The sequence below is a fragment of the Berghia stephanieae genome, chromosome 3 (genome assembly GCF_034508935.2).
Source record: "Berghia stephanieae isolate SIO BIC M18660-M18661 chromosome 3, UCSD_Bste_1.3, whole genome shotgun sequence".
NCBI classification, from domain to species: domain Eukaryota; kingdom Metazoa; phylum Mollusca; class Gastropoda; order Nudibranchia; family Aeolidiidae; genus Berghia; species Berghia stephanieae.
In genome coordinates this window covers 22,448,736-22,454,986 of record NC_088362.1, presented here as the reverse complement: position 1 = coordinate 22,454,986, position 6,251 = coordinate 22,448,736, and positions in this window count along the sequence as shown.

Sequence of the window (6,251 nt, the reverse complement as noted above, 5' to 3'; positions counted from 1 at the left end):
CTATTCTGACCATTTAATAATAATAATAATAATAATAATAATAATAATAATAATAATAATAATAATAATAATAATAATAATAATAATAATAATAATAATAATAATAATATTAATAATAATAATAATAATAATAATAATAATAATAATAATAATAATAATAAATAATAATAATAATAATAATAATAATAATAATAATAATAATAATAATAATAATAATACTTTATTGCATCCCAAAAAGGAAATTTTTTGTACAGACGTGTTATAATTTACACAATAAGATAAAAATACAATGGAAATAGGATGTATATATAAAAAAAAAAATAAATAAAAAAAAGGAGCAGCTCTATAACCAGAGCTGCGCTTTATAATATGAATAATATCAACACTGTAAAATAGTTAAAAACTGTCACTATAAATTGAAAATTGAAAAGATTGCAAAACAAATAAATTAATAAATTAATATTTATATTTTTAAAAAGTAAAAATGAGAAATGATTATATAAAATGATTATTGCTTGTTGTTATAAAGCCTAATACTGGACGGCAGAAAAGATTTTCGGTGTCTCTCTGTTTTCGTTGAAATAGAGAAAGGGCGACCACTTCTTTCTGACATAATAATTGATGGTCTTAGTGGATGATACTGGTCATTTAATATTTTAGTTATTTTATTTATACAAAATTTCTCGTATGAAAGATCTACATCGTCAACATCATTTATATAGCGTTTAATGGATTTTTTAATATTTGAATTTATTTTGTTCCTTTCCACTGCTAAGCAATTGCCTCCCCAAGCTGTTATACAAAATGACAAAACACTTTCGATTACTGCTCTATAAAATAATGTGCAGAGGGTTTTATCTATTCTAAACTGAGAGAGTTTTGATAAAAAATATGTACGTCTGCACATCTTATGCCTAATTATTTTCAAGTGTTCATCCCACTTGAGCCTGTCATCAATCGTTACACCAAGGTATTTGTAGTGAGGAACTCGCTGGACGAATTGGTCCTATAATTTTAACGGTTCTATCGGTTCCTTCACTCTCCTAAAGTCAATCACTAGCTCCTTTGTCTTGCTTATGTTAAGCTCTAGGTGGTGGGCATCACACCAAGACACAAATCTATCATTTTCTTGCCTATAAGCCACTTCGTTGCCATTTGTTATGAGGCCTTGAAGAGCGGTGTCATCTGCAAACTTTATTAAAGGTACACTCAGGTTTTGACTTCTACAGTCATTCGTGTATATTGTGAATAATACAGGGGACAATACACAACCTTGAGGAGCACCAGTATTTGTAGTTATACAGGAAGATTTGTTTTGTCCTAATTGAACATATTGTGCTCTCTTCGTAAGAAATTCGAGCACCCAAGCAATTATATACTTGTTTAAATTCAGACTAGTCAATTTTTGAACAACCAACTGAGGTTGCATTGTATTGAACGCTGAAGAAAAATCTACAAAAAGCAATCTGCAATAGCTCCTAGCGTGATCTAGATGCCTGTAGATGTTGTTTGTAAACAGCAAAATGGCATCCTCTACGCCACGTCCTGGTTTGTAAGCAAATTGATGACTATCACTCAATGGCATAAACTGATTCCTAATTTTAACAAGAACAAGTTTTTCTAAAGATTTCATGACTATTGAAGTCAGCGCAACAAGTCTGAGATCGTTCATAGTTTCAAGTTTTTCTTTTTTTGGAACCGGAATAATTTTTGAAGTTTTCCAAATTTCAGGGATCGAAACGCATTGGAGGGACCAGTTAAAAATATGTGTATAAATGGGGGAAAGCTGATGGGCACATTCTCTTAATAGTTTTCCTTTCAATCCATCCGGCCCAGCAGCCTTCCTCTCGTTCAGTTTCGAAAATACGAATCTCGTTTCCTCTTCACTGACCTCAATAGTCATTTCATCTTCCAAAGCCCTGTCTAATTTATGTTTTTCATTTTCAATATCTAATTTGTTTGCTGTGTCGAAACGTGAATAAAATGTATTTAAAGTTTCAATTTCGATATCTTCTGATATAATCGTGGGCTTTGGATTATAGTTAACAGCAGTTTTAAGCCCCCGCCACGTGTCCTTTATATCCCCAGAAGAAAAGCATTTTTCAATTTTATTTTTGTACTTGTCTCTACAACTAGATATTACCCTCTTTATCTCTTTTTGTTTTGTTTTCAGATCTTTTTTGTTTCCACTAGTATAGAGAGTTTTCTTTTGGTTCAATAAAAGTTTTAGATCTTTTGTTATCCAAGGCTTGTTGTTAGGATAATATTTTATTTCTTTTTTACAAGACACTAGCTGTTCACAGAATTTTAAATACTCACTCACACAGTCATTCAGGTCATCCACACTATCACATGATTCGATAAAAACATTCCAGTCAGTGCATTCAAAACAACCACGCAAATCTTCACACACACTTCCGTTCCAGATCTGTACACTTTTCTTTACTGGTTTTACACGTTTAAAAACAGGGCGGTAGGTGGGGAGTAGCAAGAGCATGCAGTGGTCAGATAAACCTAATGGGGCACGGGGTAAACATTTATAACTATTTTCAATATTACACAGGAATAAATCTAATGTTTTTTTGTCCCTTGTCTCGCAGTCCACGTATTGATGAAGTCCCGGGAGAGTAAAATCGTTACATTGGTTAAAATCGCCAGTGACCATCAATACGGCATCGGGTGACTTAATTTGAATGTCCTGTATTTCTTTCCTCAAAATATTTTTCGCTGTGGTGTTGTCTGATGATGGTGGAATGTAGACGTTGATGATGATGACATGTGTATATTCCCGGGGTAGATAATATGGTCGTGACGAAACAGTAATAAATTCAATATAGTCGTCACAATACATTTTCTTTATATGACAGTTATTGGGGTGGCACCATTTGTTGTTAATATATGTGCACACCCCACCCCCAGTTCGTTTATTTACATTAGTCCGATCTCCTCGAAATAGTGAATATTGTTCAATATTAAAACATGATGATGGTATGTGAGGAGATAGCCAAGTCTCTGTTAACGCTATTATGGAGGCTTGAAGATAGTCACTATTAAAACGACACAGTGAAAACAGTTCATCAATTTTATTTTTCAGTGATCTTACATTACCTGTCACTACACAGGGTAAAAATGGACGAAAAGGCCGTCTGTTAAATTTTGTTTTTATTCCTCCTTTTCTCCCCCTCTTTCTTACTTTAATAAACGATGTGTCAATAGTGGGTGGTGGGGGTGACACGTCTCTGGAGTATAAGTTATCGATAGGCTTTTGGCAGCAAAATTACAGGCTAAAACACCATTTATGCTTATAAATATACTAATAAATATAAAAATCAGGAACAATATATACTTCACATCCATTTTGAATAAAAATTAGGCGTAAATTCCGACGATTGAATGATAAATGAATAAAAATATGTGTAGAAAATAGGTAAACATTCACAACACGTCTGTTGTCGCCGGAAGCCAGCACCTTATCAAAGGTCTAACTATATTCCGTAGTGAAAAAAAAAAGAAACAAGAGACAGTTTTCAAAGCAGATTGTCTAAACAGGGAGTTTTGACACAAGGTTGTGCGACTTTCCCCATATCACTGAGCGCAATCAAATTGAGCTCATTTGGGTCCAAGTAAAGGGAAAGATTGAGAGGAGGAACACAAAATTTACTCTCACCGATAAATGATATTAAAACAAGGGAAGACTGGGAAAAGGCATGCTCTAACCTTCAAAACTGGAGGAAAATTACATCTTGTTGGATAAAGTGATGTCAAGAAATGTTTCCGTAGTCGTTCTATTTCTCTTTTTTCATCATCCTCGTCATCAGAATGTGATGATCGATGTGTCCAGTATTTCTTTCTTTCCTTTTTTTTTATTGTTGTAGTTGAACACATGTACGTATTTGTGGAAACACTGTATCATAAATTGATTACTTTCTACTTTTGACCCATTTACATTAAATCTATGTACCCCTCTTTGGTATAAACACAAGCTATTTTTCAAAATATAGCAGTCAAAATAATGTTGGAAGCGCGTAATGTTCACTTTCGCTTGTATTCATCAGCAACGTTTATTGATAGTTATAAAATATAGATGTCTGATAGTTAAGGACAGCCATTCGTTCCTTTATATTCAGACAATGTATGTAGATCATCTAAGTTTCAATTAACTGAACATTCCATTTTAACAAATTCCTTCAAAATGGATAAAAGCGGAAAATTCATAATTTTGATACTGTAAATCATCTATGAGTTCCGATCCTTACCAGTTATCAATCTTTATATAGCTGTAATAAGCGTAATTCTTTCCTATTGTTTTAAATTTCACCAAAAAAAAAACATTTTTAAATTAAGACAAATTGATTTAGAGGTTCATACAAATTTTTGCAGCTTTGCATTGAGCAGGAGCAGCTGAGAAATAGAAGAAAAAGACGCGCCACTTATTAAAAATCTGATTATAGTTGCTTCCAATGACTGCAGCCAACAACAACCCCCCCCCCCTAAAAGAAAAAAAAAAAAAAAAAAAAAAGCAAACCAAACAAACCAACAAAAAAGTCCAACAAAACAACAACAAAAACATACCACAAAAATACGGCCAATACAAACAAATCAAAACACAAAAGACTCCCCCCCCCCTCGAACAATAACAACAACAACAACAAAAATAATACAAGACAAACAAAAACATTGGAATCAAATAGAAAAAAGATACAAAATATAAAAAGACTTTGACAATCCAGAACAACTCTCAGAATGATTGACATGAAATTATGTCAATGTCAATTATAAGGCGACAGCGATACTCTCAAAAAGGGTCGCAGGAGCTGTTTTCTCAAAAACGTATAATAATTAATTCTTAAAAAGCCCACGCACACTTTGCTCCGCTTATGAAATTAGATATTGATGATATACGTTTAGGTTAAATACTCACAACATCCGCCTGGCGGATATAATCTACAAACACACAAAACTATGTGTAACCCTGAATGTTTGTTTATAGTCTGATTGATAATTCAGTCAAAAGTAATCATTAAAATGGCTGTCTAAAAACAATAACAAAGAGATGAGTGACGTCAATTTCGTTCCTTCTATGATTTATTGGATTATTTATTTTATTTTATATTTTATTATTTTATAATCAACCATAGGCCGTTTTGTTACAAAGATTTCAATAATTAAAGTTAGGGAAAATACAATCCTACAATTACCAAAATTACACTTGAAATTAGCATTAGAATGGATACATTTTTATTGTTGTTAATCCCTTACTAAGCCATGGAAATGCGTTAATTGAACTAATATGGTGGTCAAATAATGAATTGTATAATGGTAGTTTGTGGTAAACAGTATGCTCCTTTGTAGGGAAGCACGAAGTAAGATAGAACAATAGATATTAATAAAGGTGCGGAATCTATTGTTCTATTTTAATTCGTACTTCCTTACACAGGAGCATACAATTTCCTGCCCATCAGTGTTGTTGTTTATTCATCTTAACAACGCCACTACCACTTTATCTTATTCATCTGTAGTGTTTCATTCATCCTGTTTTGTTGATATTGAGAAAGCCGAAACGTCCATTTTATCTGTTTTCGTATATTAAAAAGAAGCTTACATTCAAATTCACATTGTTATTTATTTGTACAAGGCAATTAAAAATTCATACGTCATGATGTTAGCTATTATCTAAATTTCCTCTTTTTTTTTTTGGGGGGGGGGGGGGGGGGGTTGCCACGAATGACGTAAGAGTAGGTATATGGATGATGAATCAATTTGTCAAAAGAGTAATTAATTGTTATCGGTTTACGTGTTTCTCATTTTAATGACAACTCAACAAACACAAAACCGCAACGATAAATGTTAGTTAATTTTTGACTATACATGACTCACTGACTGCACCTAAAAGTATGTCATATCATATGATTATCAGTTTAACATTTGCTGTTTTAACTTTGATTCGTGGGGTTTTAAATAGCAATTAAGTCATTATCATTTAATGTGTAACTTTTTCAAATGAATGTGTTGTAAGTAAAAAAAAAATGCGAGCAATCCTATGCCATATTGCAAAATCAAAAGTAATGTGCCATTGAATGTGCTTAAAAAATATAGGGGTTGTACTCTTAGATCAAAATATACAGCATGGGTTTGTTTTTAATAAAATAATTTGAGATTAAGTTTGTTTCAATTTCCATTTAGACCATATCTATATTGAAATCGAGAGCGTCTAAAGGGGAGTATTTGGTACACACATACTTATCCCTTTG